Source organism: Myotis yumanensis, unplaced genomic scaffold (genome assembly GCF_028538775.1).
Source record: "Myotis yumanensis isolate MYYU_CA2020_CCGP unplaced genomic scaffold, mMyoYum1.0.hap1 SCAF_1, whole genome shotgun sequence".
NCBI classification, from domain to species: domain Eukaryota; kingdom Metazoa; phylum Chordata; class Mammalia; order Chiroptera; family Vespertilionidae; genus Myotis; species Myotis yumanensis.
In genome coordinates, this window is record NW_027223752.1 from 41,478,333 (window position 1) to 41,504,557 (window position 26,225).

Below are 26,225 nucleotides of genomic sequence, written 5' to 3' on the forward strand. Positions count from 1 at the left end.
GGATAAAGAATTTGCAATTAACCATCCTAGCTCATTCTGAAAGAAGAGACTTCGAAGGCTGACAAATGAGAGGAAAATATCTCCCAGTAAAAATAGCAAATAGCTTTTTAATTTCCACATGGGAAATGACAAGAAGAAATCCATGCTCAAGTGAAGTCTTTCACTAAGTTCCCGAAATCTCCTTTACATCTCAGCTTTATGACTTAGAAGCAAAAATTACTGCTCAACTGTCTAATGATCAGATATGTCTGATGTAAGGCTTTCCTGTGTTTTGTTTTCTTTCTTCCTTTTACATTATTTTTTAAAAACTGATTTTAGAGATAGAGAGGAAGGGGACGAGAGAGAAAGAGATTTGTTGTTCTCTTATTTATGTATTCAATAGTTAATTCTTGGATGTGCCCTGACTGGAGAGCGAACCTACAATGCTCTAACCAACTGAGCTACCCGGTCAGGACTCTTCCTTTTATATTCTTAACTTTTGCTCTTCTGCCTTAGTAAACAGTGAGGTGGGCCAGAGAAAGTCATTTCTGATGATGAGAAACAAGGAAGTTGAAAATACAGTGGGGCCTTGACTTACGAGTTTAATTCGTTCCGAACTGGAGCTCATAACTCAAATTACTCGTATGTCAAATCAATTTTCACTATTACAATGAATTGAATGCTGGGCTGATGTTGTGGCGTTCACTGTGATGTTCTCTGCGCCAACTAGCGGTGGGGTATCTGAAGCTGGCCCGAACTGGAATTTTAGCTCACAACTCAAAGCAAAAAAATCGGCCGAGACGGCTAGTATCTCAAAAAACTCGTTAGTCGGGACACTCATAAGTCAAGGCCCCACTGTATTGATGAACTAAAGCGTTTGGCTTTGCCACAGTTAACAGAAAAGTGTTTCTACACAAGATGACCTTCCTGAGGAGGGTGAGGAAGCAGGCAGCCTGGCTGGGGTCTGCGGGGGCAGTCAGCACTATCTAAGGAGATCCTACTAACCAAGAAGAATCTAAGTGGGAAACACTTAACACCCCACACCCAGGTGTGGAGATGAGATGGACACAGCAGCCTCTACAGACTGTCAGCAGATACTGTTGCGTTATTCTGGATCACCTGGCCCCAACGTCTAAGCGAGGTAAGCAAGTCCTAGGAATCACACTGAACTTTGGAGGGACTTTTGGCTTCATGCTAAACCAGGGGTGGGCAAATTTTTTGACTCGAGGGCCACAATGGGTTCTTAAACTGGACCGGAGGGCCGGAACAAAAGCATGGATGGAGTGTTTGTGTGAACTAATATAAATTCAAAGTAAACATCATTACATAAAAGGGTACGGTCTTTTTTTTTTTTTAGTTTTATTCATTTCAAACGGGCCGGATCCGGCCCTCGGGCCGTAGTTTGCCCACGGCTGTTAAACCCTAGGCAAAAAAAAAAAAAAAGGTAGCCTAGACCAGGCAGGCATGATATCTTGATGGCATGTTGATGTAATAATGGCAATAGGTGAGCACTGTGGAGAGGTGAGCCCTGAAGTTGTGCTTTGATAAATGGTGAAATCCAGGAAAGAGACCAAAGACTGCTTGGACAGTGGTTAAAATAAGGTCAAGGTAAAGCATGCCACAAACACAATAGGGAAGGACACAGCTGGGGAGAAAAGAAAAAGGAAACTGTCTTCTGCCCATGGTATAGCTCTTTACTGTTTTATAAGAAAATCAAGTTTAAAAAAGAAAGGTTTCACCATCCCTCCACCCACGCCAAATAGTGAGAGAAGCCCACACCCAAACAAGACAACCATTTACAAATATGTACACCACATAACCTTTTAATCAAGGGTGGAACAGATTTGAGTCCCCTGGTATTACAACGCAAACAATTTTTCTTTCCATATAAGCATGTGCTGCACTCTCAGCTGGCAGTGGTGTCAGCTTACATCCTCCAGGGGTTCCATGAATAGCAGCTCAGGTAGGGAAATGAAGAGTGGCCTATAAGTCAGACAATGGAGCTCTTCATCCTGGTTATCCTAATAGGGTAACCCCGAAACACTGTGTAAAATGGGAAAGTGGGATTAGCAGTGGTTTTCAATATTTTTTAAGCTGTGAAATCGTTTATCCAAATGAAATCTCTTAAAGAACCCCAATATATACGAGTTTGAAGCAGTCAGGGTGGTTAAAGCTGGAAGGGGGGTGAGAGGGGGACACTGGGGGAGGGAATCTCCCACGAGGCATTTGCTAGAATTGGGACTCTACAGCACATAGTATGAAAACCACTGAGATCTCTTAAAACAAAAACCTCATCCTGCCCTGGCTGGGTTGGTCAGTTGGTTAGAGTGTTACCCCAATATGTCAAGGTTGTGGATTCGATCCCTGGTCAGGACACATACAAGAATCAACCAATGAATCATAATTAAGTGCAACAACAAATTGATGCCTCTCTCTCTCTCAAATCAATAAATAACTTTTAAAAAAAGAATGCATTTTTTAAATAAAAACAAAACAACTTTACCCTACTTAGAAAAAAAAAGACAAAGTGGTATAGAGTAATGGTTTCTAATGCCTGAGTCTTATTGTGGGGGGTGGAAGGGGGTGGGAAGGTATCATTTATAAGCATGTAAAATGTCTCACATAGATATGTATGCTCATTTTTAAAAAATGAATTTAGATACTGTGATTAATAAAACTGAAATCCATTTAAGTGTAACTGAATTCATGGTCCTGTGGGAATCTATAGTTTCTTTTTAAATTAAAAAGGAATCATTACATTTTGAACCATTACGAAAGAGAAAGCAACAATACTCCACCTGAGTTAAACAATGTAAGTAAATCTTCTTAAGATAAGTTACAGTGGGCTTTTTATTTTAAAGATTTTACTTCCAACAGTGTACAACTAGTTAGATGCCTTTGTTGCTTTGAGAAGGATTCTGAGGCCATGCCCAGGCAGGAAAGAAATGTCATATTAGATAATCATTAGATAAACACTGTATGCCATGGCTTTGGAGGGAACAGGAAGTGAGGGAAGGGACACATCGATCTGACATCCAGGGCTGTGTCAGTTAATCATCTGAGATGCAATGTTCAGGAGATCTGAGCTCTAACTCTGATTCTGTCATCACACTAAATTTACAGTAGGCAATAATTCATTCCAGGTTTCAATTGTGCCAGGTCTAAAAAGGAGGCATCCTGACTTCTGATTCAGAACAGAATCAACTCAGACAGTGAATGCTACATTCCTTTAAAAACCACTGAAGATACATCAAAACTGTCACAGAACTGGTGAGCTAACCTTTCCATTTTACAGGTAAGGAAACTGAAACCCAGAAGATTGTTGGCCAAAGTCACACAAGTAGATAGAGGCTAAAGAATTAGACTGCCGCCCTAGCCAGTTTTGCTCAGTGGATAGAGCGTCAGCCAGCAGACTGAAGGGTCCCTGGTTCGATTCCAGTGAAGGGCACATGCCCGGGTTGCTGGCTCAATCCCCAGTAGGGGGTGTGCAGGAGGCAGCCAATCAATGATTCTCTCTCATCATTGATGTTTCCATCTCTCTCTCCCTCTCCCTTCCTCTCTGAAATCAGTAAAAATATATTTTTAAAAAAATTAGCACTGCCTACTGGAGAGTTTTCTATAATTTGAGTCATAACACGTAGTTTAAAACTTTGACTTAATTACTATTAGTTCTCCGTGGGATAATTCATAATATAAGGGCTTTTGGTTTGATGCTATAAAAAATACTCACTTTAAAAAAGTTCATGCCTCTCAACTAGATGACTGTACTAAATAAATTATAGCATTATTGCTATAAAATAAGCCTATACTTTGTCACTTTTAAGCTTAGGTATTAAAAATGTTTCTTCAATAGAAAACAAGATAACTTATACATTTGAGTTGCTCAGTAAATACAAACCAAATGATAGTTGCCCATCTCAGTAGAAAATTAATGATATCCTACAAAATGTCAAAGTTTGACCTACTTAGGAGCAGCCCCTTTAAAAAGTTAAAACTAAATAAAGAACATTACAAAATGTGAATTGATTGGACTTGGTCAACCTAAAACTTTTATAATAAGAATTAACAAAGGATGGGAGAATCAGAAAATAACAGAGCAGTTTTTTATATTTGTCTGATTCCTTACTTAGAAAGGCATTTGGTACTTCCCGCCTCTAATCAATTTTGGCTTTTATTGCATCTTTAAAATATCACAAATAAGTCTGAGGAATCATCTGGCATCTTGCTGAACAACTTAGATCTTATTGGTTAGCCTGCTGAACTAACTGTTCCTTTTTTAGAAACAGATACCATCCAAAATTTTTCTGATATCCTTGTTTTTAACTGTTTTGGCTTACTGAATCAAAGCAGCTAAATTTGATACAAGTTCAATGTCGTTTCTTTCAGGAATTAACTCATCTTTCTGGGCTTGAGATACTGAACAAGCAATGCCTGACTGACCTCATCTGAACCCTGCAGATATATTGTTCGCCCAGGAAATTTCTGATTTTAACAAAATAACTATTCTCCGGAATAACAACGCCGAAGGGGAAGTGAGCCCACACAGACCTCATCTTGAGGGAAGCCCAATGTAACACACTTTGATCACGTTGTGTACATGACTGCAGAGTGCAAACAGTCCCTTTCTATTTCCCCACCATTTGTCAACCAGAGCCTCTTTTTCTTTCCAAGGAGATTGAATTCTACATTAATGTGATTGAAGTCCCTCCGCAGGTGTCTCTAGGGCCCTTCACAATAACTGTGCGTCCTGTCACATTTTCTAGAATGTCAACAGTCTGCTTGCTGAGAACGGTCTTCACCCTTGAAGTAGATGTGGCAAAAGAGGACATTTGGTACTCTTGGAAATTCTGCTGTCAGTCAATTTTATTTATTTATTTATTAATTTTTTAAAATATATTTTTATTGATTTCAGAGAGGAAGGGAGAGAGAGAGAAAACATCAATGATGAGAGAGAATCATTGATCAGCTGTCTCCTGCATGCCCCACACCTGGGGATCGAGCTCACAGACCAGGCATGTGCCCTTGAACAGATTAGTACCTGGGACCCCAGGACCCTTCAGACCGAGGCTGACACTCTGTTCACTGAGCCAAACCAGCTAGGGCTCCCTCAGTCAATTTTATGAGTCAACTCAAACCACTTGTGATTGAATGGCGCTTGGGAACTAACCAATTGCCTGAAATATTTATTCTTCCGGGCTAGGAAGACATGAATTGATGTTTCCGGGAGGAGAGTGCAAAGGTGACCTTCTCCTTAGGAACTTGGTCCTTACTCCAGAGAATACTATCCTAACAACCTATACACCCTTGGGTCAAACCACATCTCCCAATAAATGCACAGGGACTACTTGCCAACGTTCGCCTTAAAGAAAGCCCCACAGGATGTGTTGTGCATTTTGTTTGTTACTCTTTGAACAAAGACAGACAGCCGCTGCACATCAAATGAGTTCCAGAAAAAAAAACACACACAACACAACCATAACACTGAATAAGCGGTCTTCTCTAAAATGTGCTGGGAAACACTGTATTATGTTCTATTATTAGGTTACCATAACCATCTAAAATTAGTTTCAAAACATGAACCTTTTTTATTTTCTGTCTAAATGAGAACAAACCTGAAGCACTTAAGGTACGTGGAAACCAATTTCCCTCACAATATTGACTTATGTTGATGACACGAAGGCAACTGGGCCATGAGGAGTACAGCATTTTTCTAACATTGGGTGCTGTGCAGACAATGCTTTAAATATTTTAGCTAAGCATCTGAGTATCTGTTTTACAATACATTTATAAAGAAAAAGAACTGGCTATAACATTTCTTTTATCACATAAACCATTCTAATGTAAACTCCTGTCTCCCTCCTCATAATATTTGGATTATTTCATTGTTCTACCTCCTATTCTTCCAAACATGTTCAGTCCAACGGAAAAACTACATATCATCTCCCTGTTCTATCTGCCTTCAGAAATGCCTTCCCTATAGCAATCTCGCTATCAGCAGAAAAGCCACATATAGTAGGAAAACCACTGAGGCAAACTCCGCGAAATGCAAACTGGCCATAAAATGACAGGAGCTGGCCTAAGCTTTCCCTCCAGATAATGAGGAAAGAGCTTGTTAAGATAATTAAATTTGCAAATCTGCAGCCAGAAACCCTTAATCACAGAGAAATATTTTGGTAAGTTTAAATGTGCCCAGAGGTCTCATAAGTTTCCTTCTAATGGATTCCATGATTGTTTACTGCAATTATGAAAAGTTTTGATAGCTTCATATTTGCAGTGCTAATTAATTTCTTTTATGATCTGTTTAAAACATTGAGATTTAAACAGATAAATGGGTAAACAGGCCACTTGAGAAAGAAAGGAAAGTACAAATAGCATAGAGAGAAAAAAAGATTTAACAACATTTTTAAATGCAAATTAAAATACAATGTGAAAGCACTTGTCAGTTGCTCAATGACAGATAATTGTAAGGTAATACTCAGCATAGTCATGGGTGAAATGAAAGATGCTTTAACACCCTAATTCAGTGTCAACTGGCAAAACCTTTCTTGAGGACAATTTGGCAGGACTTACAAAAAGCTTTAAAATTATATACCTTTTGACCTATTAATTTAATTTCTAAGAATGTATCCTAAGAAAATGGTCTGAAATATGACAAAATGTTCATAAGTTTTTAATGAAAAAAAATTAGGAAAATGATTACCCTATACTGCACATAAATTAGAAATAAATGCCACCATCTAAGAAATTTATTAAGGGTTTTAATAACCTTACGACCCATTAGGATGGCTACTATCAAAAAAACAAAAACCCGGAAAATAACAAATGTTGGTGAAGATGTGTACTTCCGTTGGTAGGAATATAAAATTGTACAGCAGATTCTCAAAATATTAAAAATAGAACTACCATATGACCCAGGCTCTAGGTATATCTCCACCTTCCATATCCAAAAAAACTGGAAGCATGTTCTCAAAGAGATATTTGCACACCCACATCCATAGCAGCATTATTCACAATTGTCAAGAGGTGGAAGAAACCAAATGTCCATCAGTGGGTGAAGAGATAAGCAAAATGTGGTATATACATAAAACAGAATACTATGCAGCTTTAGAAAGGAAGGAAATCCTATCACAAGCTACGAAATGGATGAACATTGAGGACTTTATGCTAAGTAAATAAGCCAGTCACAAAAGAACAAATACTGTATGGTTCCGCTTATATAAGGTATCTAAAGTAGTCAAATTCATAGAGTAGAATGGTGGTTACCAGGAGATAGGGGGAGAGGCAAAGGAGGAATTGGTACAGAGTTTCAGTTCTGCAAGGTGAAAAGGTTCTGGAGATCTGTTTTACAACAATGCAAAATATGTTTAATACTATTGGACTGTATACTTAATAATGGTTAAGATGGTAAATTTTATGGTATGTGTTTTTTACCATAATACAAAGTTTTAATAACGTGAAAAATGCTATAACAACATTTTGTTGGGGAAAGGATGCAAAAGAGTGCAGATAATATATAATTTAAAATATTTTTTTGGCCCTGGCCAGGTTGCTCGGTTGGTTAGAGCTTTGTCCCAATATGCCGAGGTTGCAAGTTCGATCCCCAGTCAGGGCACATATAAGACTCAACCAATGAATGCATAAATAAGTGGGACAACAAATCAATGTTTCTCTCTCTACCTACCTTTCTTTCTTTTTCCCTTCCTCTCTCTCCCCAAAAATCAATCAATAAACAAAATTAATGTATATTAACTAAAAATATTTTTAAACTTCATAAAGATATTTTCCCATGATATTAACATTATTTGCCTCCTTTGCAAGATTTTTCTCTATTTCCTTATACTTTCCCCATTTTTTCACATAGTAACCTATACTAATTTTTATAGTCAAATAGAATAAGTTTCTGAGTTAATGGTTTCAGAATAGCCTTATAAATTTTCCATGCTGAGCAGGCCAACATTTGTCAGAGAATGGACTACTTTTAGGGAAAACCCTAAGTTTTAGATATGCCCAAAAGAGATTACTAAGTATCTTTTCAGTGTAGTGCTATTTGTGGTGGAGCAGGTTCTCCAGAAATAATCTTTGGCTTTTTTTTTTTTCCTTTTAACTAGGCCAATATCTATATAAGGAAAACTATAAAACTCTGATGGACAAAATCAAGACCTAAATAAATGGAGAGATATTCCATATTCATGGATAAAACTCAATGTTGTCAAGATGTCAGTTTTTCCCAACTTGCCACACCCATGTTTCCATATTGTCTATGGCTGCTTTTCCTATCACAATGGAAGAATTAGTTGACAGGGACAGTATGGCCCACAAAGCCTAAAATATTTACTATCTGGCCCTTTACAGAAAAAGTTCTGTACTCTGTACTCTAAGCTATTATGCTCTTAATTAAGATTTTAATTCTTTCAACCCAATGCTATTTTTTCCTCCCAAACAAAATTTAAAATAATCTCTTCTACTTTCTTTCAATGGCAGTCATACAAAATTCTTCTTTTAAAACAATATTAAGTGTTATACTTTTAAAAATATAATATTCCAATAATGAAGATTTAAACTATACATAATGTTCTTTGAGGACAAAGGGCATATCTTTGGAGAGCTTACATTATGAAATTACTAGCAAAGCCCTATTACGAAAAAGCGATTATTTCATAATGTTCACAATTTTTAAAATATGGCTATTTCCAAGACTCAAAACTGAAACACCTTCTTCCTTAAGAATTTTTCCCCCTTTTATGGGAGCTAAAACCTGATTTAACAAAAACACTTAGGCTAAAGAACTAAACAAATCCAAGTGTTACTTAATAAATCCATATGTTGTATATTTTCTATAAGATTTTAAACGGCACTAATCCATACACTATAAGTACATAACACTTAGATTGCTCTCAATAACAGTTGTGAAAAACCCAACATACTTGCTCTACTCCCAAATGTTTTTCCAATTATCTATACACAAATGCATTTAATAAATTTTATCTCGCCGAAACCGGTTTGGCTCAGTGGATAGAGCGTCGGCCTGCGGACTGAAAGGTCGCAGGTTCGATTCCGGTTGGGGGCGTGTACCTTGGTTGCGGGCACATCCCCAGCAGGAGATGTGCAGGAGGCAGCTGGTAGATGTTTCTCTCTCATCGATGTTTCTGGCTCTCTATCTCTCTCCCTTCCTCTCTGTAAAAAATTAATAAAATATATTAAAAAATAAATAAATAAATAAATTTTATCTATACATTTCCCAAAGAAGCTTTTCTATCTCTAGTGATCAGATAGGTCCATGGTATTAATTATTTTCATCTTAACTAATTTACAGGAAACAGAGAGAGGTTTGTACCATGAGGTCCAGTCTCTAAAACAACCCTACAAGACAAATAGGGTTCTTTCTCTTCAGAAGTAATTTTCAAGGGAAAGTCCTGCATGGATTTAGAGAGACTTAGGGGACATATCAAAAACTGTAACATAAGAAACTTATTGAAATCCTGAGTTGAACACACTTTCAAAAAGTAAAGGGTAAATTTGAAAACTGATGAGATGTTCAGTAAGTTTAAAGAAATAATATAAAAGTTATTATAGGTCTGATAGTGGTATTTTAGTTATATTTTTAAAGAGAGTCCTGATTATTTTGAACATAATTACAAAAATGTTTACAGAGAAAATCATAAGATCTCTGGAATATACTTTAAAGTAGTTGGTGGTAGAAATGAAAGATTAGTCATGAACTGATAACTGGTGAAGCTGTGAGTATACGGAGGATTCTCACATTAGCTATGCTAGTAATTCTTACTGGTGTGTTGGAAATTTTCAAGAATAAAACTTTTTTTTTAAATCTCCATGCTCACTCTACTTAAAACAAAAAAGTAGGGATGAAAAGCAGTTAAGTCTGACGGGAGCCATTTAAAGAAGGAAGACCTGAGGGGATCCTGAAGCACGTTTGTGAGGTGTCTTTCATTTTTAGATTTTCGATGTTCATCTTAATAATCATCAAAGTCTACTGGCATAAATTCTGTTATCTGGTATCATAGGCTGAACTTTCAATAGAACCTGTGAATATGATAAGATATCACTCCCCTGATTATGTTATTCTATTGTCAAAGGGAGATTACCTAGGTTGGCCTGATCCAAGCCGTTGCCCAGCTGATTGCAGAGAAGAAAGTCAAAGAAGTGTGTGCCCGCTAGTCTGGAAGAAAGCAACCATCCATGTGTGAACTGCCAGTGTGGACCACATGGCATGGAATGTGGGTGGCCTCTAGGAGCTAAAAGCAGTCCCTGGCCAACAGGTAGCAGTCCTCAGTCCTAATGCCACAAGGAAATAAATTCTGCCAACATCAGCCCCTGCGCCCCAGATGAGAACTGCAGCCTTGGCTGACTCGAGTTTTAGCCTGGTGAGACCCTGAGCAGAGACTCTAGCCAAGCATGCCCAGACTTCTGACCTGGTGGAGTTTTAAGCCACTACATTTGTGGCAATTCATTACTCAACAATAAAACTAATATGCCTGGATAAGCATCTTATTCCTGAATAGAACCACAGTACCTCAAAGCCTACCGACCACGTCTGCATACAAGTTTATGATCCACTGGCATCAAATGAGTCCCTAAACATCCAGCAATTTAATTTTTTATGCAGTGTTTCTCAAAGGATCATGAATCCAAATCTGAGAAACCTTGAGCTACATAATCCCTTATAAGTGAAACATTTCTTTTCTAACACACATAGTTAGCTTTACAGGCAAGATTACATACTTGAGTGCTTTTTATACGGTGTAAAGGCTCATACAGCAGGAAAATCCTGCAAAATATCAAATGGAACAAGTTTAAAGCAAAGTGTAACTAAGCCAAATGTATCACCTAAACCTTAGCCCACCATCACAGCAGGTATAAAATAGTGCAAAGCTTTCTATCCTTTAATACCTACCCTAGCTCACAATTAAGAGGAATAAGAAAATTATAAGCCAGATTCTACTACAAAAATTTCTTTATAAGTCTCCCATGTCTAAAGTGGTCCATAAATTTGGAAGAATTATCACAACCATTATTTTTTGTCCATGATATACAACTATTTATTTAGAGAAAAAAATTGAGATATGCATGAGGTAAAGAAATGGAAAAGTAAGACCTCCCTAAGGTGTAAAATTATGTTTTTAAAGTTTAACTTAGTCTGACTCCTTTTTTCAAATAACAGCTTTATTGAGACATAATTCACATACCATAAAATTCATTCATTTAAAATATAAAGTTCAGTCGGTCTTAGTATAGTAGTCCAACCCCCTTCCCTTATTTTCAATTTCGCTTTGTGGTTTCAGTTACTGGCAGTCAACCATAGTCTGAAAATATTAAATTTCCCCAACCACTGACATCATCTGCTCCTGACATTTCAACCATCAGCATGGCTCGGATGATCCAGGATCACCCAAATCAGATGATCCTCCTTCTGACAGATCCTCAGAAGGTAGCTACATCACAATGCGTAATCGTTCACCTTACTACATTCTATCACTAGGCATTTTATCATCTCCTATCATCACAAGGTGAGTACAGTACAATAAGATATATTGTGAGAGAGCCCAGATTCACATAACTTTTATTACAGTATATTTTTATAATTATTCTATTATTAGTTATTGTTGTTAATTCCTTACTGTGCCAAATTTATAAGTTAAACATTATCATAGGTATGCATGTATAGGGAAAAACATTATATATTTAGAATTTGATACTATCTATGGTTTCAGGCATCCTCTGGGGGACTTGAAACATATTCCCTGTGGATAAGGGGGCACAAATGTATACATACCCTCACACCATGTAATCATTACCACAAATTTTAGAACATTTTCATTACCCTATGAAGAAACACTGTGTTCTGTCTTTCTTTTTATCTGTCATCCTTTCTTTATACCATGCCACGCTAACACATCTTTCTCTAGCACTAGAAAACACTGGCCATCTGAGACTCAAAATCAGCATTTATGAAAGGAAAATACCGAGGGTAGAAGATTTGATCTATTGCATAACAAATATTGGAAAAACAGTGATTTGGGATTGTAGAGTATTGCTTCCTATTACTAATGCTGTGACCATCCCTTTAAAAACACAAACATCACCCTAGCCAGTTTGGCTCACTGGATAGAGCGTCGGCCTGCAGACTCAAGGGTCCCAGGTTCGATTCCGATCAAGGGCATGTACCTTGGTTGCGGGCACATCCCCAGTGGGGAGTGTGCAAGAGGCAGCTGATTGATGTTTCTCTCTCATCGATGTTTCTAACTCTCTATCCCTCTCCCTTCCTCTCTGTAAAAAAATCAATAAAATATATTTTAAAAAAATAAAAATAAAAAAAATAAAAAAAAAATAAAAACACAAACATGATCCAAATAAGCAAAACATGAAACTACTTGCCAGTGAAAGCAATGAATCTTTCATTGGGGAGACACTTCAATGCAATTTGTTTGTTTCAGGAGCTGATGACAGAGGATGATCTGAGCTTTATTTAAGTTAAGAGTTCTATATTCCAAAGAAAAAAATCTGGGATTTTAAAACAGCATTCCGAAATGTTTACACCCAACATTTAAACATTTTTTTAACATGCTAAAATGAATGAATCATGTTTTGAAATGTTGCTTTATGAGATAGTCCATAAAATGCCCAGTATAATGTTTTCCCCTAAAACTTAGTTAGTCCCTTGCCTCTGCTATGCTTGATAGAGATCTGAATCTGAAATTCTAAGCAAAATCTGAGTGAACGGAGCCATTTTATTCATCTTCCACCTTTGGCAGTTATAACGCTGGGACTCTGTAGTCCTCCACGGTGGCACATGGCATGTCATTGGCTAAAGGACACTTGCAGGAAACAAATCTACCTCATGTTTATGAAACCAGACAGAAAAGTCTGGTGGGAAATTCCCTGAGTTAAACTTAGCTTTGAAATGTTTAGGTCCTTCCTAGGATGTAGATTTTTCTAGAAGAGAAGCTGATACTGAACTACTCTCCCACCTACTTTATCTCAAGGGCACTCAAGGTGTTGGTCATTTGTGATAGGGTGATTTCTGCTTCCTTGCCTTTTAAACAATAGGTTAATATGCAAATTGAATCCTCTCAGAGAAGCATCTTGAAAAGTAGATAACTTCCACAAGTTTTTCAGTGAAGCCTGCCAAAAAATAATACAGCTTCAAGATTATTAGAAGCATTCGGTTCCATGTACCAGATAATAATACACCACATGTAAAGAGTAAAAGAGTAATCCTTTTCACAAATTCAAAATTCTAGAAAAGTAAGAAAACAAAAATACCCCCACACATTCAAGCCAAAAAGGATGCAAAATTTTTAAAAACAAAACATTTAACCAGCCAGCCATCTGGGCCCAGCACACATTCCCAAATGCAAGATCATTTGCACTTCCCACTAGTTTTCAGTCCTAGTTAAATATCAGAATTACCTGGGGAGCTTGAAGCTCAAACCCCAATCTCACTGAATCAAAACCCCTCGGCATCTCTTTCTAAAATCCGCCAAAATTCTGATGTACATTTGAGATGCAGAACCAACACACAGCCTTTGGGAAGAGGCGCGGATCCCTTCCGAAGTCCCACCTCTGCCTCTAATGAGGGACTCTGGTTTACCTTTTAACTGAAACTGTGCTTCGCCAAGCATTATCTTTGCATTAGTTGCTCAAGAACTGAGCTTGGGATGGTTAGTTGAAACTTCACAACATTCTCCCTTTGTACACTGAAAATCTTATCAACGCTTTTCTGAGAGCAAGGCCAGTTTGAGTGTTGCCAAAGCCCACGTTCTAGAGTCAAGTTGTAAAGAGGTTCTTGTTTAAGGGTGAGAAAAAAATGGAATGTCACCCTATTAATCCTTTTCAGAGTTCTTCCCACGCTGCTGATTTAAGGCTCTTTTTTCTTTTTTTTTTTTTAAGCATTTGGCCTTTGGCAATAATGACAGAGATGACCTTTTCCTTCTCCGAAGCTTCATCTTCCTTACCCACAGATAACATTACTGATCTACCAACACAGGCCATGGGCTTCAAAGTTGTTTACCCACTAGCTCTGGTGGGTTTGCCCTGACCCAGCATCAGTGTCTCACAGTCCCCTGTTGTGACCAAGGACATGTCCTTAAAATGTGGCTGGCCTCCCAGGCAGTGGTCATGGAAGAATGGAGAAGTGACCCCAAAGGGCCCAATCCACTGACCTTTACTTTGCTCTAACCAACTGCCCAAATAAATAAAAACAGCAGGGTAGCTCGGTTTCCCAGATGAATTCCAATTTATCTCTAAATATCCAAGCTTGGTCCAGTGTTTAAAGTTCTCAGACCATTCCAAGTCTGTCAGCTGGCTCTCACTGAGGCTGATTTTGCCCCCAGCGGACATTGGGCAATGTCTAAAGACATTTTTGGTTGTTACAAATGGGGGAAAAGTTGCTATTGGCATCTAGTGGGTAGGGGCCAAGGATGCTGCTAAACATCTTACAGTGCACAATACAGCCCCACACAATAAACAATTATCCAGTTTAAAATGTCAATAGTGCTGGGGTTGAGAGATCCTGGATTGGGTCATTTGCCAACCTACTGCTGGATAAATGTTTGAAGAGATTCTCATCACAACTTAATGCAGTTTAAAATAGGGATCACAAACTCAAATGCCTTCAAGGGCTAATGAGCTAAAGAAATATCACATAAATAAAGTGACTGTGTATGAGCCACTGGGGTGGGGTGAGGTCTTCGACAAACCAGAGCGAAATGCTCACTAAAATCATTCCATTTTAAGAATAACACTGTACTATCCAAACAAAACATGACAACTGGCTACATCCATCCTGGGTACCACTAGTGGTCAAACTGTGGTTTAAAGAGAATTATCAATTTAAACAGAACTAGATGATCACTCAAAGACACTGTCTAGCCTCAACGCATGGACCTGAGAGTCAGCACTGGAGGAGGTAACTAGAAGCTATTCAATTAAGGAAAACAGACTACAGACCCAGTCTTGAGGGTTCAGCTCCAGCCAAGAGCAGGGTCTCAGGTACATTGTGCTAAGAGCAGGGGCCAACTGATCTCCATTCTAGGGAAACCCAGTGGGTAGTATGCCAATGTTACACAACGCCACGTAAGTGAGGTCATTTTAAGATGGTACCTTTCTCATAAAATTTTCGAATTTTTACCTTGTGCCACAGATGAAGAAAGAGGCTCAGAATGTTTAAAATTGCCAATATTGCCCTGGCAGTTTGGCATAGTGGATAAAACTTGGCTCAGTGGATAGAATGCTGGCCTGCAGACTGAAGGGTCCCAGATTTGATTCCGGTCAAGGGACATGCCCAGCTTGTGGGCTCGGTCCCCAATAGGGGGCATGCAGGAAGCAGCCGATCAATGATTCTCTCTCATCATTGATGTTTCTATCTCTCTCCCTCTCCCTTCCTCTCTGAAATCAATAATAATATTTTTTAAAAACATAAAAGTGCCGAGTACCCAAATCTGAATCTAAAATCAACTGGTTTCTTTTTCCTCTGTGCAATTGCAAAGCAGCAACCACAGGTGAAGGGATTTCACTCAAGGTGTCAAGCATTCCTGACTAAAAACAATCTACACACAAATAAGTTATATGTTCAATTTAAACCTACATAGCATCCTCCTCTTTCCTCATCAGAAAAGTCATTAACACATTTGCCTCAAGTCAGTATTTTACATCTCTTTCCATAGAACAGAAAAACCCAAAGCCGGTTAAATATCCCCAGCCGTCCTTTCAGATCAGGCGGTAGAGAGGAAAGCCAAGTCAGCAGGAACTCAAGAAGGAAGCGCCATCTGAATATCCCCACGTGTATGCATGCTTCTGCTGGAGGAATTCCTGGCCTGAAGAGACCGTATAAACAAAGGCAATCCAGAGGGAAACGAATGATAAGATAAGTGAAACCCAGTAACTCCCTCTGTCCTCCCTTCCACGTACTTCCTCCAACTTGTTCCATCAGAAAAACAATCTGTGCGCTGGAGAATTCAAATGTAAACCTTCCCCTCTCTGCTGCCACAAGCTCCCCATCCTAAGTTAGGAGGTTCAGGGGAAAGATGTGTTTCTCCGTAATGTCAGAGACCGTGGCTCCCCTTATATGGAAACTGGCAGCCTGGGGACAGCGGCTCCCTCTGCCCACAGGGAGGCTGAGAGCCGACTGGCAGCAGTTCGATGGTTCTCCACACTCAAGTTACAATCCAAGGCGTGTAGTAGGAAAAGGTGGCGTATGGGAGAAAGGAAGCCTCAGTCATAACCTCAAAAGAAACGGGATCAAACAAAAAAGAACATGTTTTAAATCAGTCTCTTAGCAGAGATTGGCGCAGGCAAGGCAGTTTCTTGCCACAGTTCCCGGAACTTCTGTAGTTGGAAGTGTCACCTACGCACAGAACATCAAGCCCCAAATGGGTCATAGAGGTTTTCCAGTCCGATCCAATCTCTATTCTTAATGTTTAAAACACAAAATATAATGACAGGCTATTCAATTAACCTTCTGAAAACACCAGGCAATCTCAGCCATCAGCTTCAACTTCAGCACAATTCATTCCACACTCTGATTTTTAATTAATTTGAATTACCATTGAGTGCTGAGCAATGGGAGGTAGGGAAGGTAGGGGTATGGTGAAGAGGGGCGGGCACACCTCTAATGCAATCACAATTGCCACACACAAACAAAATAAGAAACAAACAAATGTTATTATTGTTTCTTTGGTCATCATCATTTAAATCAAGTAACAACTACTATTATAGGGTAACTGTAAATGCATTTAAACAAAATCCTAAATAATTTACCCTGGATAGCACCATAGGACATTTTCTGTATCCACAATTTCACCAACTATCAAGAGTAAAATAGTGCAAAAAGGTCCTTCAAATGGTTAAATTTGTTCATTTCATTTTCTTTAACTTTTTACAATAAGTTTTGTAATAAGTTGTCAGGATTTAGGAGGGGCCCAAGTCTGACCTTGTCACAGAACTGCAGGTCCTAAATTAAGTCGGGTTTAGACATGTCACTACTTGGTTTTTATCCAATCTCTATGAAACATACAAATTTATGCCTAGACACATATGAACAACCTGATTCACTCAGTGAATGATGGTGACCACTATCCCTCCCTCTTCTAAGGTGTATATCTGTGGCAGCTTTATGAAAGATAAGCACAGAAATGACACCAAAACAGACTAAGGACTTCAGTCACACCCCCAAGAAAGGGAAAAGACAAGGCTTATGGGACTTGGACAAAGTTTTAGGAAATGTCCCTTAGTCCTGACCCAGCCGTGATACCTGTCAGAGCATATGGTTCCTTGGCAAACTGCCAGCAAAGCCTTGCCTCTAACTCATGGGTTCTGAAAAAATTAAGGACCTCATACACAACAGTTCAGTTTATAACATGGCACCATATTTGCCCCTAGTGGTAATGGCCATGCACTGATACAGCCAGTGTACTATCTACTCTCCTCTGTAGCCAAAAGCATGATGAGTTAAAAAAAAAAAAAAAAAAAAAAAAAAAAGTTGACTAGGATTACAGGTGCAGTTTGTGGCTCCAAAACAAGTCAAACTAACCCATGCCCTTGACCTGGTTTGTACGTCACTAACAAACTGAGCTTAGCCAACAAGCCAGAATATTAGAACCCATCTCAAAAACAAAAGATGGACATCTGTATTGCCCACACAATGCCCAATGCTCAGATGTGGGCTATCTACCTTTGGAAGTCTAAATTCAGAAAGTCCATCAGATGGGCAACATTTGCCAAACTCACAGATTTTTTTTTTTTAGAAATGAGAAGGACAAAGACCCATTTAATAGGTGACCCTAATTGTGTACCTGGGAGAAACACAAGTAACTTTCAACTCTAATTCTGGTGCAATATATAGAACAGAATGAGCTCAGGTTGTTACTAAAGGTGAATGACATACTTAGAAAGTGTAACAAGATGAATGAAAAAATAAAAAGTTTCTGAAATCAATGTCTGGTGAATGAATATTACGTTTGAGTAGCCTAATGACCAACAAATCTTTTGTTTTTATTGTCCTTCCCTTGCAATATGCTGTTAGGGCATAAGTTTTCTATTATTTCCCTAAATGACACAGTTCATGTTTTAGTAAATTGTCTTCATTAATTATTGTCAAAGTGGCACAATATTCAGTATTAAGCCAAAAGGAAAAGATCTATTGTAAGTCAGGAAATCGCACCAACTACACTGGAACTTGAACTTGCTTCCCTAGTTTTCCACTCTAAATTCACAATAGTGACTGTGGATTAAAAGAATTGCAATTGTATATTTGGCACCAAGTCTGTTCCACTGTAAAAATAAATAAAAGTCTTTCTTCTAAGGTGGAATAAAACAGTTTAATATCTAAGAATACCCAATATTGAGTTACATGTTTGACTACTGCTAGAGTTTTCATTATTTTCTTTTCAGAAAAGCTTTTACAATGTATGTTAAAAGCAACAGGGAAGAGGGAAGCTAAGAAGTTATGAAAGTCTTAACTCTCCAGGCAGGCTCTGTGGGCCTGTTCTGGATAAGGGATTCAGATAAGGGATTCAACCTACTGAGAGGTTATCTCAGTTAATAAAGAGGGACTTGACTGGGAAGGCTCCGAATAGATTTGGAATATAAGAGCATTTCCTTTTTTGAATAACTTGCCTATCATTCACATAGCAAACAGAAGGGAGTCCAAAAGTTTTATCACTCAAATAAGCAAATGCACCATTTTTAATTTCATGCAACATTTCCAGAAAAACCAGACTATAAGATACCGTTAAGTATACAAGCATTTTTACCCTCAATCAACCCAGCATTTATTGACTTAGCACTATTTTAGAATTAAGAGATGCAAAGGAAGTTGTGGTTCCCCAAATGATGGAGAGAAAAGAATATGATATGTAGGAAAACTAAAAGCAAGATAAGAGTGTAGGATGTAAAGAACTAGACTGCCTGGTCTAGTTCTGGGTCCCTAACTTGGACTGCTACTTATGCCAGTTGTGTGAATTGAGCTAGGCAAATTCCTTAACTTCTTCATGCCTCAGTGGTAATAATGCCTATTTCATAGAGTAGGTGTGAGGAACCAGTGATTAAGCTCATGTCAAGTATTAGGAAGAGCTTGGCACAAGGTAAGCACCTCACATAGCTGGACTATTAGTTACACATTAGCTGTAAATGTTAAGTTGTGTGGTCAGGCTAAGGGCTCTGAGAAGGAAGGAGCAGAGGCGGGTGGTGAAAGCTGAAAGACAGGCAGGGAAGGCTTCCTGGAAGCTGTGGCAGTCCAGCTGGGTGTGAAAGCACAGGGGAATTTAGACACTCAGAAGAGTGCACATTCCAGGTGAGGGAAGCCATTACTGCAGATGTTCAGACAGAGGAAAAACCAGGCGTGCTTAATCATCAGCAAGGAAAATAAGCTCATCAAAGTTGCTGAGGATGAATTTGGTAACCTCAGTTTACTGCGGGGAGGGGAGTTCTGTATGCTTGTTGCTGTGCTCCTAGGATTTCCCATTTAAATCATTTTTAGACATGTGTACTATGCAAACTCACTCTGAAATGCTCAGTTCTCTGTTCCTGGAACAGTGAAAAGGATGCCAGAAAAATAAAAAGGTAAACACTTTTTTTTTTTAATTTTTTTTGCTCCAGAAATAGTCTGCTAGAGTGAAATGTAGGTCACCAAAATCAACTTGCATCTCATCATCTGTTTCTCTTTCAGTGGGGGTACTAAGTGGTGGCTTGGAGGAATCTGGGGGTGGGGGACAAAGATAATCTTCAATTCTAATCTCTACCAGCAGCTCTCGGCCTCTCTAATCACAATCTACATAAAAAGACAGTACACGACCTAGCCGGTTTGCTCAGTGGTTAGAGTGTCACACACAGACTGAAGGGTTGAAGATTCAATTCAGGTCAAGGGCATGTACCTGGGTTGCAGGCTCCATCCCCAGCACCAGTGGGGGGAGTACAGGAAGCAACCAATCAATGTACCTCTTTCACATCATGATTCTGTCTCTCCCCCTCCCTTCCACTCTCTCTAAAAAAATTTTTTTAAAAAATCAATGGAAAAAATATCCTGGGGTGAGGATCAACAATAAAACCAACAACAACAAAAGACAGTACACTTGCTAAATGACTAACTTCAAGAAAAGGGTAAAGGAGGCCAAATATATTGTGATGGAAGATGATTTGACTTCGGGTACACAATGCCATATACAGATCATGTATCATAGGAATGTACACTTGAAACCTATACGACCCCATTGACCAGTGTCACCTCAATAAATTTAAACAAACAAACAAATGAATGAATTAATTAAGAAGTATCCTCAACCCCGGCCTACCCCACCCCGCCCTGCCAACATACAGAAACTGCCCTCCTTACCTATTTCTTTTTTTTTTACATGCAATAAACATTAATATTTCAAGAAAAACTATTTTCCTTTTTTAAATATATTTTATTGATTTTTTTTACAGAGAGGAAGGGAGAGAGATAGAGAGTTAGAAACATCGATGAGAGAGAATCACCGATCAGCTGCCTCCTGCACATCTCCTACTGGGGAAGTGCCCGCAACCCAGGTACATGCCCTTGACCGGAATCGAACCTGGGACCTTTCAGTCCGCAGGCCGACGCTCTATCCACTGAGCCAAACCAGTTTCGGCGAAAAACTGTTTTAAGTATAATAATGGTACATGCAATAATTCAGGCTCTATGTGGTCTCTACTTTCGGTCCTCGGGTGTCAGGGTTCTTTTTTGCGAGTTTTCCGCTGATTATTCAGGAAGTTTTTCTCATGTCTTTCCTTTTATTAATATTATGTCATATATGGCAAAACACCAGCCATAATCCTATTCATTTTCTGAAGCCATCCTTACCTATTTCTTAAATGTTACTTGTGCTATCAGTTCCCTCTAAATCGAGTTCTTGGGAAAACCACTAAGAACTGATGCTATGAGTGTTTAAAATATATATTCATTTAGAAGTTTTCCTTTAATACCAAGTTTGAAATTGTAATGTCAAAATAATTGACAGTAGTCCACACTCCTTATTCAAAGAAAATTCACAAACAAAATAGAATTTTCGTTTTGACTGGTGCCCCCCTAGAGATTAAACAAGGTAGCTAACATAACTTGACAAAACTGCTTTGTTTCCTGCTATATAAGGGATAGACTTTAACACTTAGAAATGCCCAGAGCATGATATGAAGCTAGGAGAGCCCCATGGAAGTTACAAGTTCTTGTGGTTATTTCCTGAACCAAGCACCTAAGGTTCTCAGTGGTACCTTTTTTGTTGGAAAAGCTTATTTCCCCTGATCCAATAGCTGTAACTTTTTAAGGGATTTCACAGAACTCAAGATTCTCAAGCCAAAGCCACTCTTTTTACCATCCCCCAAATGTTTACAAAATGAAGCACTCTCAATCTTAAGTATATTTTGTTGGTAAACACTTTATTTGTTCTGACGACTATACTACCAACAACAAAAGCAGCCTTTTAAACAAAGTAGCTCAAGTAAAACCACACACAGATATAACACAACACATTCTTAACACCCAGAGCGTGTCCACAAAGCAGGAAAGCCAGGATTCAAATTTCTTGGCACCTATTCACTGAGCTCCTGTAGGCACCACCCAAGGACATGACCCACCACACCCTCTTCACTATCACACCTCCTCACTAATTTATACTTCTGAAAACCCACAGAACCTGACTTACCAGACGGTAACAGAATGTTACAAATATTGGACAAATGGCTCCCACCCTGTTCCTCTATCAGGTCAGCCAGCTGATCCTGTTTATAGAACAACTCCATCCCAGATGAGAGCGCTATTGTCTAGCTTTCATACCCAAGTGGTGCCCCAGGAGCCATTGGTGGCCTGGCAAAAGCCTCTAGTTATCTTTGTCTTGGTCGCTCTCCCTGTTCTCCTGTCATACACCTCCTGGGAAAGTTACTAGTATCTGGGCCAAGGATAATACAATGGAGAGAAATCTAGAAACATCTGGTTTGGGGTAATAAGAATTGTATTAATTATAGGGGACCCTGGCCAGGTAGCTCAGTTGGTTAGAGCATCATCCCAATACACCAAGATTTCGGGATCAATCCTCAGTCAGGGCACATACAAGAATCAACCTATAAATGCATAAGTAAGTAGAACAACAAAATCAATGTTCCTCTCTCTCTCTAAAAATCAATAAGTTAAAAAAAAAAAAAAGAATTGGGGGGAGGGGGGAGGGAAACCTCTGTGGGTGAATGTATTCCAAAAGCAGACAGTCGCAAAATATGTACATTTCAAACACATGAAAGGCCTTTTATACTTCAAGTCACATGCTACACAGGAATTACGGCTTATGCCGAGATGCAACTGCTTGACAGGAAGCTATGAGGAATATTACAGTTGCTGAAAGAACTATCAGTGGAAAGGATACAGATATTGGATCTCTAATCATGGCTCAACTACTTAATATTGATTCTGCAAATATTTATTAAGTACCTATGTGGACAAGCACTGATTTAAATGCTGGAGGGACAGGGATAGACAAGACACAGACCCTGCTCTCAAAGACCTTAGAAGAGTGAGGAAAAATACCCATATCTTGGAATCGGTGTCAGAATTATAGAGAGGCAGAAAGTAAACAGCTAATTAAAAGAAATTTTTGTTTCAGTCAATGATAATCTAGGGCAAAAATAAAGAGTAAGTGATATCTGATCCCATTTCCCCATGAGAAAGGATCTACCTACTTAAAATGAGTTGATGAATGTCAATCACCCAGCACATAGCATCCCCAAGCATTCACCTGCACACAAATGCACATGCATAGACTCTCACAGATACACACTCCCTCCTCCCCCGCCCCCTTCCGCTTAACAGCAATATCTGGGATAATACACCTTGATATAAAATGAAAACAGAAGGGAAACAAAATATTTGTGTAATCAATTACACTTAATGAAATCAAGTTACAAATAACTGCATTCAAAAAAGGCAAAACCTAAACAACTGGAATATAAAAGAACAAAGAGAAGTCAAGATACTGTAACAGTATTAGAAATATTATAAATAGTGCCCTAGCTGGTTTGGCTCAGTGGATAGAGCATTGGCCTGTGGGCCAAAGGTTCCAGGGTTTGATTCTGCTCAAGGGCACGAACCTTGGTTGCGGGCTCTTCCCTGACCCGAGCCCTGGTCACATCAATGTTTCTCTCTGTCTTTCCCTCACTCTTCCACTCTCCCTGAAAATATCAATGGAAAAATATATCCTTGGGTGAGAATTAACAAAAAATAAAAATAAATAAAATAATATAAATAGTAACATAGCTGCCTTGCACACTTTGAAGACGTGCCATGTATAGCCAGGTTATTTTGCCATCCAAGTGACGCTTCGGGATATTAACCCAAATGCCACAGTGGTAGAAGCTTGGTTTAAACATTCATCTTCATCTTTCTTTAAGAAAAATAAAAGACAATGACCAAGTCCTTAGAGTCACAGGATTTTATACCAAGAATCAACTTTAAGAAACCTGATGTACCTTCTCTCCACATCACTCATGACTGAGGTCCCCAGAGGTAAAGGGTTTAACCCCAGAGCCGGTAGCCAGTAATGATAGAGCTGGTAGAGCCCAGGGCAGGCTCCCTAGATCCCAGCCCAGCATGCCTCACTCTAAAGTGCCTGCATCCTCTAGGCAGGCTTTTAGCTTTTATCAGAACCACAAGGGATGGCAGTGACTTCCAGAATTCAATTTCAGTTAACACTTGTCCATAAAAACTTCCAGTTCGTTGCACCTAGGTCACACTGAGGACCTTTGCTGGTGGCCAGAGAGCTCCCACATTGGGAAAGCTCCCTCCAACGCTGTAATTCACGGGACTAGGAAAAAGAAGTAGCTAGCCTGAAAATTGCAATTTTCAGAATTTGCCTCAGGAAAAAGGCTCCAAACAATTATTTCTGGGGAGGGAGGAGGTACGGGCAATCTGAGAGAAAAAGTGGCTAAGAACTGTGTCCAAGCTCTTTACACGAAAATGGAGCGAGCCCAGGGCTGTGAAACCGGTGAAGAGCAGAGAGCAGCTGGGCCCAGGGCGAGCATTTGACCACACTCACTGGCCACTCCCTCCCAGCTGCCCGCAGAGCCACATCGAATTGAAACAGCAGTGCGAGCAGTTAAGATTCCGACGGCAGGAGTCGCCATGGCAACGGGATTCATCTTGCGGACAAACTCCGCTTCCATTCACTAGGTCCTTCTGGAGCCTCAAGAAACTACCAGCTTCACGACAGCACAACGGTCACGGGTGGCATTTGCTGTTGATGGTGACCTGGGGGTGATGGGGGGCAAAGAGGGGCGGGGTTGGGGAAAGTGGGACGTGGGCATCTTATTCCTGGGCCCAGAACACCCAACCTCAGGCTGCGAGCAGCTTGAGAACAGAGCCATTAGCAGGGTTTGATCAGCGAGTGAGCAAACGAAAGAATAAGCGTGCTGGGAACCGCAAAGGAAACCCAGGGGACGGTACGGAGTCCTCGGGCCGCGCGCACGTCTCCCATCAGAAGGCAAGCGGATCACAAGTCGTAGAATTCTCGGCCCCAGGTGGGAAAAGCCGTTACCGCGCCCTCCTCCCCGACAGAGAGCCTTATCGTTAGATTATGCGACACCCCCCAATGCTTTACCACCTCCCACCCGGGGCTCCGGGCAGACGCTTCACCCCAGTTCAGGTGCTCTTCGTGGAGGGAGCAATCGGTGCAGGGGGGACCCAGGTGCGCCCTCCTCGGAGGGCCGGGGGGCGGGAGCGCGCCGCGGCGCCTGGAACCCGGTCCGCGGGCGGCAGCCTCCCCTCGCCGCTGTCCGCCAACACCCCTCGTTCCTTCCGCAGCGCGCGGGTTTCCCCTCCTCTCTTTTGAAACCTTTAGCTTACGACTCTGCCTGGACTGCAGTTCTCCCATCCCTTCCACGAAGGGAAGGTGCCCGGGGTGGCGGGGGCTCCGCGCGGAATCCCTCCTTCCCTGTCGCCACCTCCGATTCCCCCTCAGGATTCTCCCTCTAGGAGCCTCCCCTCCCGGCCAGCAGCTCCCGACAGCGGCAGTGCCCGCAGCCCAGGCCACGACCCCCGGAATCCCAGCCCCCGGTGACTGCGGGAAGACGGCTGTACCGGGTACCCCGCCGGCTCTCGAGGCATCCGAGCGCCTCTGAAAGAAAGGAGGGAGGGACCCTCATCTTCTGGGGCGCCTTCCTCTGGGCTCGCCTCTCTTTGCGCCGTGCTTGCAGCCATTTTCCCAAATCCAGCTTGGCAGCCGGGAGCTATCTAGGTCCTGTTCCCACCCAGACCCAACCTGAAGGACGGGTTTAATATTTACCTACTGGTCCGCGAGCTCGGGGGAGGCAGCCGGAGGGTGCGCCGCGAAGCCAGCGCCCGACCCGAAGAAGGGCGCCCACCCCCCCGCCACCGCGCAGTGCCACTTCATGAATGAATGCGGCGGGCGAGGCGACACGTCCCCCCTTACCTGAGCAGCCCCTGCATGCTGGAAAGGCGGCTCTGCGCTCCGGGTACAATGGGATCCGGTTAAACAGTTTCCTTCACAGCCGCTCGTAGGTTACCAACTCGCAGGTGACATCACTCCCTCCTCCGCTGATAGGATGCAATGTGGCGCCCACTGCGCATGGACTTCCCTTTCGGCCCCACAGACTCCTGGGAGTTGCAGTCCAAATCTCCCAAGAAGTACCTGGGTAGCTATGCTACTGGGGCTAGCAGAACTACACTTCCCGACGCATTCCTCGGCCTCTTTGTCTCCGCCCCTAGTCCCGCCCCCAGAGGGACCCGCCCCCTCCCCGCCCTCCAGCCTTGCAGTGGTAGCGGTGGTCGTGCAGAAGCTAAATTGCGGACAGCGCGGGCGGGGGGCATCCTGCGGTCGTGCTCTTTGACTTGACCTCCACTCGGCCGGCGGGGGCTCTTTGGGCCCCAAATGCTCCGGGCTAGTGCGCATCGGCCAGGCAGCTCCGATCAGCCCTGCCCAGCTGGAAACAGAAGATTAAGTCTTTCACTGCCTTCCCTTCGCGTAGCAACTAATTAATAGAACGCATGGGTTTCTGGGTTAAAGGCAGTCCTGGAATTCCCCCACGTCCCCGAGGATGAGGCGAAGCCCACCCCGAAGGAGAGGAATAAATCCCCGCGTGCCCCCACTTGGTATAATTTATCTTTCTGTCTTCTCTTTCCTTCTCCCGTTTAACGGAGTTCGCGGGGAACAGCTTAGTTGGCTGAGCTGACAGAATAACGGAGGTTGTCACTAATAAAAATGCAGTGTAATAGA

The 26,225-nt window shown here is 40.9% G+C and overlaps 1 protein-coding gene across 2 annotated transcripts in view; it reads right to left on the minus strand.

The window, feature by feature from the left end:
• Nucleotides 1-25,513, minus strand: part of DAAM1 (dishevelled associated activator of morphogenesis 1) — a 160,609-nt gene extending 135,096 nt beyond the window's left edge. For both annotated transcript variants that reach the window (XM_070419025.1, XM_070419015.1), the window contains exon 1: nt 25,422-25,513. The gene's annotated coding sequence lies outside the window, so the exon portion shown is untranslated. The remainder of the gene's footprint in view (nt 1-25,421) is intronic.
• Nucleotides 25,514-26,225: the final 712 nt, after the last annotated feature.